The sequence below is a fragment of the Cucumis sativus genome, chromosome 5 (genome assembly GCF_000004075.3).
Source record: "Cucumis sativus cultivar 9930 chromosome 5, Cucumber_9930_V3, whole genome shotgun sequence".
In the NCBI taxonomy this organism is placed as follows: Eukaryota; Viridiplantae; Streptophyta; class Magnoliopsida; order Cucurbitales; family Cucurbitaceae; genus Cucumis; species Cucumis sativus.
In genome coordinates this window covers 7,444,233-7,456,093 of record NC_026659.2, presented here as the reverse complement: position 1 = coordinate 7,456,093, position 11,861 = coordinate 7,444,233, and the positions used below count along the sequence as shown (strand labels likewise).

The 11,861-nt window shown below is 35.5% G+C and overlaps 6 non-coding genes and 2 pseudogenes across 6 annotated transcripts; all 8 read left to right on the top strand.

Moving 5' to 3' along the window:
- The first annotated feature begins 269 nt into the window (after positions 1–269).
- On the top strand, positions 270–388 carry LOC116404174 (annotated as a pseudogene).
- Positions 389–582: 194 nt separating this feature from the next.
- Positions 583–700, top strand: LOC116404172. The gene has a single exon (XR_004217113.1). It is a non-coding gene; the product is annotated as a 5S ribosomal RNA (ribosomal RNA).
- A 183-nt stretch (positions 701–883) lies between these two features.
- Positions 884–1,004, top strand: LOC116404212. The gene has a single exon (XR_004217147.1). It is a non-coding gene; the product is annotated as a 5S ribosomal RNA (ribosomal RNA).
- Positions 1,005–1,199: 195 nt separating this feature from the next.
- On the top strand, positions 1,200–1,318 carry LOC116404164. Its single transcript, XR_004217106.1, has one exon. It is a non-coding gene; the product is annotated as a 5S ribosomal RNA (ribosomal RNA).
- A 195-nt stretch (positions 1,319–1,513) lies between these two features.
- Positions 1,514–1,632, top strand: LOC116404201. Its single transcript, XR_004217137.1, has one exon. It is a non-coding gene; the product is annotated as a 5S ribosomal RNA (ribosomal RNA).
- A 191-nt stretch (positions 1,633–1,823) lies between these two features.
- Positions 1,824–1,942, top strand: LOC116404189. Its single transcript, XR_004217126.1, has one exon. It is a non-coding gene; the product is annotated as a 5S ribosomal RNA (ribosomal RNA).
- A 201-nt stretch (positions 1,943–2,143) lies between these two features.
- On the top strand, positions 2,144–2,262 carry LOC116404178. The gene has a single exon (XR_004217115.1). It is a non-coding gene; the product is annotated as a 5S ribosomal RNA (ribosomal RNA).
- Positions 2,263–2,457: 195 nt separating this feature from the next.
- LOC116404176 lies at positions 2,458–2,575 on the top strand (annotated as a pseudogene).
- Positions 2,576–11,861: the final 9,286 nt, after the last annotated feature.

Sequence of the window (11,861 nt, the reverse complement as noted above, 5' to 3'; positions counted from 1 at the left end):
GGGTGCGATCATACCAGCACTAATGCACCGGATCCATCAGAATTCCGCAGGGAAGTCCTCGTGTTGCACCCTTTTTTATTTTTTTTTTATCACTATTTTCTTAAATCCTTCCATTTTATTTCTTTCTCCCACCCACCGTGTCTTCACGCTGTGCGTTTGCTCTTGCACACGCTTCGGCGCGGGCGCCGGTGGCCAATTGCGACCAGTCGAGCCTGCATGGGTGATTCTGCTCGCCATGGCTTACATGCATTTTCTGCGCTTCCCATGACGGGTGCGATCATACCAGCACTAATGCACCGGATCCATCAGAATTCCGCAGTTAAGCGTGCTTCGAGAGTGAGTAGTACTAAGTTGGGTGACCATTTGGGAAGTCCTCGTGTTGCACCCCTTTTTTATATTTTTTTATTACTATTTTCTTTAATCCTTCCATTTTATTTCTTTCTCCCACCCACCGTGTCTTCACGCTGTGCGTTTGCTCATGCACACGCTCGCGCGGGCGCCGGTGGCCGTTGCGACCAGTCGAGTCTGCCTGGGTAATTCTGCCCGACATGGCTTACATGAATTTTCTGCGCAGCCCATGACGGGTGCGATCATACCAGCACTAATGCACTGGATCCCATCAGAACTCCGCAGTTAAGCGTGCTTGGGCGAGAGTACTACCAAGTTGGGTGACCACTTGGGAAGTCCTCGTGTGTACCCCTTTTTTATATTTTTTTTTATTATCCTTCCATTTTATTTCTTTCTCCCACCCACCGTGTTTTCACGCTGTGCGTTTGCTCATGCACACGCTCGCGCGGGCGCCGGTGGCCGTTGCGACCAGTCGAGCCTGCCTGGGTGATTCTGCCCGACATGGCTTACATGTATTTTCTGCGCATCCCATGATGTGTGCGATCAAACCAGCACTAATGCACCGGATCCCATCAGAACTCCGCAGTTAAGCGTGCTTGGGCGAGAGAGTAGTGCTAAGTTGGGTGACCACTTGGGAAGTCCTCGTGTTGCACCCCTTTTTTATATTTTTTTTATTACTATTTTCTTTAATCATTCTATTTTATTTCTTTCTCCCACCCACCGTGTCTTCACGCTGAGCAATTGCTCATGCACACGCTCGCGCGGGCGCCGGTGGCCGTTGCGACCAGTCGAGCTTGCCTGGGTCATTCTGCTCGACATGGCTTACATGCATTTTCTGCCCATCCCATGACGGGTGCGATCATACCAGAACTAATGCACCGGATCCCATCAGAACTCCGCAGCTAAGCGTGCTTGGGCGAGAGTAGTACTAAGTTGGGTGACCACTTGGGAAGTCCTCGTGTTGCACCCCTTTTTTATATTTTTTTTATTACTATTTTCTTTAATCCTTCCATTTTATTTCTTTCTCCCACCCACCGTGTCTTCACGCTGTGCGTTTGCTCTTGCACACGCTCGCGCGGGCGCCGGTGGCCAATGCGACCAGTCGAGCCTGCATGGGTGATTCTGCCCGCCATGGCTTACATGCATTTTCTGCGCTTCCCATGACGGTTGCGATCATACCAGCACTAATGCACCGGATCCCATCAGAATTCCGCAGTTAAGCGTGCTTCGGTGAGAGTAGTACTAAGTTGGGTGACCACTTGGGAAGTCCTCGTGTTGCACCCCTTTTTTACATTTTTTTATTATTTTCTTTAATCCTTCCATTTTATTTCTTTCTTCCACCCACCGTGTCTTCACGCTGTGCGTTTGCTCACGCACACGCTCGCGCGGGCGCCGGTGGCCGTTGCGACCAGTCGAGCCTGCTTGGGTGATTCTGCCCGACATGGCTTACATGCATTTTCTGCGCTTCCCATGACGGGTGTGATCATACCAGCACTAATGCACCAGATCCCATCAGAACTCCGTAGGTAAGCGTGCTTGGGCGAGAGCAGTACTAAGTTGGGTGACCACTTGGGAAGTCCTCGTGTTGCACCCCTTTTTTATAACTTTTTTTTTTATTACTATTTTCTTTAATGCTTCCATTTTATTTCTTTCTCCCACCCACCGTGTCTTCACGCTGTGCGTTTGCTCATGCACACGCTCGCGCGGCGGCGCCGGTGGCCGTTGCGACCAGTCGAGCCTGCCTGGGTGATTCTGCCCGACATGGCTTACATGCATTTTCTGCGCATCCCATGACGGGTGCGATCATACCAGCACTAATGCACCGGATCCCATCAGAACTCCGCAGTTAAGCGTGCTTGGGCGAGAGTAGTACTAAGTTGTGTGACCACTTGGGAAGTCCTTGTGTTGCACCCCTTTTTTATATTTTTTTTATTACTATTTTCTTTAATCCTTCCATTTTATTTCTTTCTCCCACCCACCGTGTCTTCACGCTGTGCGTTTGCTCATGCACACGCTCGCGCGGGCGCCGGTGGCCGTTGCGACCAGTCGAGCCTGCCTGGGTGATTCTGCCCGACATGGCTTACATGCATTTTCTGCGCATCCCATGACGGGTGCGATCATACCACCACTAATGCACCGGATCCCATCAGAACTCCGCAGTTAAGCGTGCTTGGGAAGAGTAGTACTAAGTTGGGTGACCACTTGGGAAGTCCTCGTGTTGCCTGGGTGATTCTGCCCGACATGGCTTAGAAGCATTTATATTTCATTTAAATCTTATTTAATGAATATCTCTCCAATATCTTGTAGTTTTATATTTAACTTAAGTTAAATTTTAACCATATTCAAATTTAAATTTATCTCATAACCAACAATTTTTATATGAATTCAATTCACATTAAATTAATATTTGAACTCATTCAAATATTTTATCTCTCATAAATTAATTTTGAATCATATTCAAAATTAAATTTATACAATAAAGTTTGAGAACTTTATATTATGATGTATCTATATACATTATACTAGTTCCCAAACTAAATTTGAACATTTCAAATTATAACCAATATAAATAAGTCTCATTACCCCTTACGAGCTAGGAATGGGACCTAATGGTCATACAGATCTGAAACTACAACGATATGAGATTAATTGGCTAAACTCATTAACCACATTAATCAATATTCGTTAGCTATGTGTACATTTCACTAAAGACTCATAACTGAACTCTTCTCACTGTAGATATATTTTCGTGTCCACGGATATAGACCAATAACAGTAGACCTTCACCAGTCCTCAAAACACCAGTTGGGTCAAATTATCATTTTACCCCTTGGTTACCAATGCTCCTCTAATGAACAACCTATTTATGGTTGTACCAATAAACAAAAATCATTCTAGTGCCATAGAGAGGGTAGGACCTTTTGTTCAAGTCCTAGAGACACCATTTAAGGAAACATTCATCTACTTACCCTAAAGTAGGGAAGGAGTGAATTCCATCTTATGTAATTATGTTTCAAGCTCTCCCCTCGGTCTTGTCCCCAAAATGATAAGCTTATTGAGTCGACGATTTGACCACTCTCACCAGTACAAATCAAAGGACAATCCTTCGCGAATAGGAGTTTATAACACACTCAGGATTATGACTAAGTTACCTAGGTCATTCTAACGAAATAGAAACCTAACTAGTTAACAGAGTTATATCTAGTGGCTACTATTTCGTGTCCGGTCTTATGAAAACTCATTGCATAAGATACCCTCACTCGCATGTCAACTATACGAACACGTTAGATCATTGCGATTGTATCGAATACAAAGTGAGTTGTATTCATAGTGTTATCAGAATAAGGTACTCAACCTTACCCTATACTATAGACCCTTTAAGCTGATCTTGAACATTGATCCTTGTATGTCTTTACATACTGTTCAAGACTCATTAAACAACTTATGATGTTAGTTTATTGGATTTGGGTTATTAAGACAAAACTAATAATATAATCAATAACAATTATTACAATAATAAGACTTTATTAACAACGGTCAATGAATTATATTTACAATCTACGAGTTTTAGGACATAAATTTCAATGGTTTACACATTTTCTTTTTAACATGTTAGACATGTTTTTCTACATCTAAATTTTTCCACTCACTGAGTTTTTAGCTCACGCTTTAAATGTTTTCTTCCCTCCAGGTAGCAGTCAAGGACCAAGCATACGATGAGCTTCCTGTCATGAATTGTAGATTTTTATTCTTTTTGTGTATGTAGATACTTAAGTTTTTTATTTCTATTTGGGTGATTGGAAGTAGCAAAAGTTATGATGAGTATTTGAGTTTTGAGGGGTCTCTTATTAAATCGTAATTCTTTTTCAACTATTTCGTAGTTGAATATAAACTATAATTGAGACTCTAAACTAGATGGATGAGTGTGTTGTGAGACACACTTAATATTATTTTGAGCCTGAAGAATATGTAATTTTAGAAGTGAAAATCTTTCAACTTTTCAGGTTTGGCTACTTCAAATTTTACGGGAGATGTTGTCAAAATTTTCTTGGAATTTCTTAATATGTGTTCTTTAGATGTAAGATGGAAAATGTCGCTTTCAAAAGTGTTTTATCATGCCACGATTTAGGTTAGAGAAAAAATCTAGATTGGGGTGTGACACGATCTTGAACAAAAATCTTTTAGATCTTCGTACACGATCATTTAGCTTTTGGTACATAATCGTTGAGTTCTTGGTATACGGTCGAGTACAAAACCTAAATGATTTGTACCAAATATTAAAGATCTCAGTACACAATTGTGAACCAAGATTGTTTAGATTTTATATACGACCATTTAACTCTTAATATGCGATCGTGTACCAATATCTAAACGTCTTTGATTCAAGATCTTGCATCAAATATAAAAGATTTTGATACTTGATTGTGAACCAAGATCATTTAGATTGTATACACGATCGTTTAGCTTTTAGTACACGATTGTGTACCAATATCTAAATGATCTTGGTTCATGATCGTTTAAAAGAAGAATAACACGCGCTTGTGTGACCGGTGTTGATACCATCTACACGATCATGTACCATTGCTTACAAGATCATGTATCATGATTGTTTAGAAGAAGAATTACGCACACCCGTGTGACTGATTAATCGTGTGTTGACTGGGGCATTTTTGGTATTTTGCATTATGGGTCTGTTGACTTTTTTCGTTTTCGAAACTGTTCTATATAGTATAAATATTTTTCTGATTTGTTATATCTTTTAAAAGACTCCAATTTATTGTATCTTCAACTACAATTTTTTCATTCATCAAGGAAATTGAAAATTAATTAATTTATTTTTTACAATATGTGGGATGTGGGGATTGAACCTCTTACTTCAAGATCATCATGCATACTTGATATTATCTATATCTATATCTATACTACCTTAAAAAGGAGCTAAGAAGAAGAATCATTTTTGGACTTCTTTACCCCTCTTCAATTTTTAAATTTCCAACCTTATCCAATCTTTTAATTTAAATCAATCAACCAAATTTAATTGATTATTTAACTAATATAAAAAATAAATTACCATTAACCATTAATAATCTTTTTAATTTTCCACATTATTTAACCGATCAAGAGGGTTAGAATATGAAAAGTTATCTCTTTATTTTTATAATTTAATTTTTAAATTTTTTAAAATTACATTAATTATGAGATTTCAAAAGGCTCTCTTCAATCTTTTCTATAAACATTTGAGTTCTCTTCTACTTAGGTTTGTTTTCTTGGTCTTTCTACCCACATTTGAATTTTCTCTTCTACTTAGTTTTTTTCTTTTTCTTTTTTTTTTGTCTTTTTACTCATTATGTTCTGTTTTGTCTATCACTTTGTTTATATTGATATACATTTTTGTGTTGTATTTACAGTTATAGGTTAATACTTTGGATTTTAAAAGAAGACTTTGAGACTAAGTGAGATCATCTCAATCATTTACTAATTTATTAGTTTAATAAACTATTATTTTCTTTAATTATCATATTATGTTTCTTTAAAGTTATTGTTTATCAATTCAATATTATTTTCTTTATATATATATATATATATATATATATATATATATATATATATATATATATATTATTCTGAAAGAAAGAAAATATAGATAATTTCAAAAGCAAGAAAAGTCTTGACACGTGCAATGCACATATGTGTATTCTAGTTGATTTATATGCATGCTAGAAAAACTCGATCTTGAAAGGTAAAAAGTAAAGCAGTTAATAAATTATAATTATTATTGTTTACAAGATTTGATAATTAGAGACTTAGGTGCTTGTCTTTGTAGTCCGGGGACTTCTTATATTTGGAAAACGCTTATTATTTTAAGAAAGTTCGAAAACATGTATGAGCATATTTCTAATATGTTTGAGATTTTGTATCAATGTATTGCCAAGAGCCTAAAAATAGTTTAAATTGAAACTTAAACAAATAATTATAAATCTTTAACTTGTAGTCTAAAAAAAATTGAAAACACAATTTCTCAAAATAAAATGTAAAGGAAAAATAAAGGTAAATGTTAAAATTAAGATATTGAGATTTACCCTGTATCAATCACCTTGACAAAAATAAAATGAATCATTTTTTCCTTAAAAACTCTTTTATAAATCCATTAACAATGCATGAGACTATTTGTGGGAAAGATTAATGTCACACCTCGCCCTGAGCACCTGCTTACTCGCCCTAAGGTGTGGCGTGAACTCAACCGACATTGCTTTCCTTTTGAACAACATTAGCTGACCTTGACTGCAAATATTTTACAACGCTAAACAACTTGAGTAATTTAAGACTTATACAGTAGAAACTAGGAGAAACAAACTTAAACAAACTTATTACATTATTTTTAAAAGTAGCCGAGGTTAGATGCCATTGATTTCGAACTATACTTACTGACTAACCAGAAATTAAACAATTGCACTTAACCTTATGCAAAACAATGTACATGATAAGGTTTAAACACAAACTGACCCTTAGTAACTAAACTATTCACAATTTTTACACAACGGACTTGGAGACAATGATCAAACTTGCGGATCACGACCTCTACCAATTGGAAAATGTGAGCTAAAATAGCCCAATGGGTGATGGTTTTAATAAAACATATTTTTTCAAAAACAATTTAGTTTTAAACTTCGTCTGTAACACAATTAAATCAATTTACTTGCTATACCAAATTAAACACAAGGTGGAGCCTCTGATAGCCCTCATTTTGTTCTCAAGGTGGACCCTCTAATAGTCCTCATCTTGTTATAGCTATTTGAGTTGGGTACCTACACATCATCATCCCGAAAGATGGAAAATCATCTGTAGAACCCTTGTCTCATTAATTTGTTCCAGTGATGGGAACTAGGTATCTACTAAATACCCTCATTAAAGGAACCTCTGTGCACGGGTCATATCCCTTGAAGGGTTGCTATATATATACATCGTATGGTATAGTAATAAACATTCTAAAATCATTATTTACTTAAATACTTATCATAAAATATACTTTAACAAACATTTCAAATCTCATGCTTTGGAAACATTTTGGTAAATCAGTAAACTTAAGTAATTCGTACATCAAAGCATGCTTAAAACATTAGATAGATAGTTAGATTTAGAAATCAACTTTAAATTCATTTTATCACTCACAAATAGTAGCTTAAACCCTTAGTCTATAAATTTGCTCAACCTCCTCTTGACCTAAAATAACAGGAAATAATTCCATTTAAGCCTCCTATTCTCATAAAAATATCATAACTTTACTTAAAATTTCCTACAATATGGAAAACAACTCAAAAACATCTATTTAACACAGTTGGCGCATAGGGATGGGCGACAGAGCCCTAGCCGCATGCATTGGGCATGCCCGCGCATAGACACACTGCATGCCTCACCTAGTCGTGTGCCCAGTGTCTCGTGCAACCCTCCCCATGGGCCTTCTTGCTGCGTGCACGTCTTGCATACAGGTCGTGCATCTAATGCCAACCTCTTTGCTCAATAACCTCTCTAATTCAAAACGTCACGCCCAACTTGTCTAGTCTTACCTTGTCTCTCGGCCAACAACCTTCATTGCCCATAAACTCATTTTTGGTCAAAACCTTACTTCCACTTTAGAATTTAATAACTATAAATCCATAACTCAAATAAAAATACTTTCATCTACAACGTTGCTCTAAAATGTCTTAACTTTCTTACCTCAAAATTTTAGCTTCAGATTCCAACGAATGAACTCTACAGCCCTCTGGAAGTCTACCTTACTTTCTTCAATTCAAACTCAATCCTCTCTTACTCAAATGAAATCGGCGGCCCCAATATAGAAAATAGACTCAATTTAAAATCTTTTGGGAGTAATTTTACTCAAAACGCATGAATGATTTGAGAGAAATGTACATTTAAAGTAACCTATTTATACTGGAGCTTGCATGAAACTTTATTGACACCTCTCTTAGCCGAAATTTATCCTATGCATGCACATGACACCTGGACTCCACTTGACCGACTCCACCTCTTCATCTCCTCAACTAATCAAAACGCCAAACTGCCAAGGACATGCCAAATACCTAGCCAAACCGCTGACTAACCTCTCAGTGCATGATCGCTAACCTCATTTCACATAGCTAACCTCCATGTCCTTCTCGCATGCATGTTCTTCGCCAAGTTATAATGCCTAGCTAAGCCTTGCTGCAAACCTCCAAATGGCTAGCTAACCTCTAAACAAGCCTTCTTCTCGCTTAGCTACAACCAAAACACCAACCTTTAGAGGTTCACTTTGTCCTTCTTGGCCACACACCAAAACACAAAGATAACCTCTTAAGAGGTTTTCTTATCTTCCTTTGCCGCCTAGGAAACACTCTATTCGCCCATACTAACCTCTAAAGAGGTTTTTCTTCTCTTTTGGCCACTCAACAAAACCTCTAACGCCTAAACCATAGCCAAATACCCAACTTTTCATACTTAGCCAAATTTTCTCCTCTTCCAACTTAATTTCTCTTTAGCTTTTAAACCATAACCACTTAACCTTCCTTTATTTTACCCATCAAAACACACTCATCCTGACACTTCTCGAGCCTACTTCCTTGTCTTAGTTTCACTTACAACTAATCATTTTTAACTTTTGAAAAGGTCTGAGTTTAATAAGGTCTGGGGTTTACAATTAAGTTGGATATTTCAATAGTTTTCTTAATGAAATTTGAAAAGATTAATAAAGATATATCAAAAGAATATAAACAATTATTTTTATATACCTTTTGAAAAAGGACCTTCTAAATTCAACCAGTTACAAAAATTTGAAGCCACGTTTTTTGTTATTATGAAACTGGGAGTATAGAATTTAAACCAACTTAAAGAGTAATAAATCAATGAATATAAATGTTCGCACGAGATTTTTGGAGAAATTTGATTCGTGGAGTCGAACTTGTGTTGATGTTGCATTTATGTTGATTCTATACGATGTGGTTCGATCTCTAGAATTTTATCCTTTGATTCTCTCTTGGTTGAATGTCTAGCTTGATTTGGAGGAAGTGAAACACATGATATTCTTGAGGTTGGTTGAACGTTTACGCTTGATTTGAGGAAACTGAGCACGTGATGTTCTTAAAGTTGGAGTTTTTGAAGAAAGCTTGTATATATCTTAGTTTTTGAAGAAAGCTTGTATATATCTTTAAATGAGTCTCAATCTTTGAGGGTGGTCGGCTTCAGGAGTTAGGAAGCCTTCTAGCTCTTAGGAGGATTCTCTCTAGACATTCTAGAGTAAAAAAGTTCCCCCAGCAAAATAGAAGAACTCATCTATTTATAGAGTTCTCTGGTGGACTTTATGGGCTTGAGCCTGATTGATCCATGGACCAGACCCGTGGACTCAGCCACATGGATTTAGGTCATATATAATCTTTGGACTAAATTAAGTTTATTTTTGGGCTCAATTGAACTTAGCCATGTAAATAATATTTAATTAGACCAAAATAATTAACTTGATCTAATGGTTATGATGAAAATATGTGGCATTATCAGAATTTGTCAATTTATATCTTCATTTTTAATTTGGGACACATATCAATTTTTTAATTTGTCTCAAATTTAATTATTTGTATTTTCATCATTAATTTAGTAAATGTTGTGGCAATTTATTATTAGTCTAAAAAATTTTCTATTCAATAATAACATTAAGCTAATCGTTATTAAAAAGTAAGAGTCAGATGGCAAAGCCAGTAGACACAATGTACAACCGATACTTATTTACTTAATTTTGAAAAAATAGTACTATGAAAATGAAAAATCATTAAATTTAACCATAAAAATAGTTATTGCTAATAAAATACATAATTTGAAGATGGGCACACAGCAACATACCTCAAATTTAGAAAGTTTCTCCTTTTTTGCTTCATTTTGGTCATTTTATTCGTGCTTCTATTTGCATTTCATGTCGGATCCAAATTGTGTCCGTTAACTTCCTCTTCACATTCTCTTATAGTACCATCTTTTCTTAAAAGAATTAGTGACCTTTTAACCAAAAACAAAATGAAGTAAAATAAAACATTCAAAATATTAAATAGTGAATATAATCATTCATAGGTTGTTCGTAATCTCGGCTGGATCAAAATACCGTTTTACCCCCGAGATTACATCTTTCTCCTAAAGTCCCACTGATCTACTACTGAACAATTGGTTTAAGGTCCAACCTATAAATCAAACCCCTCTCTGGCTAATGAGAGGGTGAGACCCCTTGTTCAAGACTTGGATTCAATCCTTAAGAGAACAACTTATCTACTAACCCTAAAGTGGGTAGGAGTGAATTTCGTCTTGCACCCTATGTTCCTATCCATCCACCCGGTCTTACCCCATAAAATGGAAGGCTTGTAAAGACTAAGTTACCTAGGTCATCATTAAACGAAATAGTTAGTTTTATACAGTCAACGATGTTATAACTTAAAAGTGACTATTTCATGGTTTTGGTCTTATGTAAACTCTTTACATATAATACCCCCACTTCTATGTCTTTACATGAACGATTCAGGATCATATCGTTTGTACTAACTACAAAGCGAGTCGCATCCATAGTGTTCCCAGAATAAGGCGTCCAACTTTATTCATACACTATAGACTATTTGGGTTATATACTCAAACTTGATCCACATTTATGTCTTTACATAAAGTTCAAGTCTACACTAGATAACCTCGGGATCTTAGTTTATTTGATTCATGATTATAGTATTCTACTTTCACAAATAAGTCCTCAATAATCATTTTATTGAATAGAATTTACTACAAACTACGAATTTTAAGACATAAATTCCAATAATTTATTTCCAATGTTAATTAAAACAACTTATAAACTCATATTTTTGAAGCAATGGGATTTAGAAAACCAAACATATTTTGGGTGAGTAATTTATTTTCCATCTTTATTACACAAACAACTTATGAACTCATATTTTTTAAGTTATGAAATTTGGAAAACAAAACATATTTTGGTTGAATGTAATCTATTTTTCATGTTAATTACAAGCAACTTTTTATATAGAAATCATTTATTTTCCATATTACAAAAAAAAATATTCACTGCTATTTGATAATTAAAGAATGTAACTATAGCATGCTAAAATACATGTTCATAAAATATTCTATTTAATAGTACTTTTACTAAAATACATGTTTATAAAATATTTTATTTAATAGTGATTTACAAATAGTAAATTTGTTTATGTGTTAATTTTGAGGGTTTATAATAAATAATTTGATAATTGAAAGCATATTTAGAATTTGGCAAATAGAATTTGTAAATTTACACTACATGGAGCAATATTGTAAATTTACACTACATCGAGCAATATTGTAAATTTAGAATTTGGCAAAGGATAGAAGAGTCAATTGAAAACATTAATGCTTAGGGCAATATTGTTAATTTTTAAGTTGGCTAGGGATAAAATCGTCCAAAAATTATTCTCTCCTTAAGCCACATTTTATATATTAAGGATAATTGAAAGCATGTTAGAATT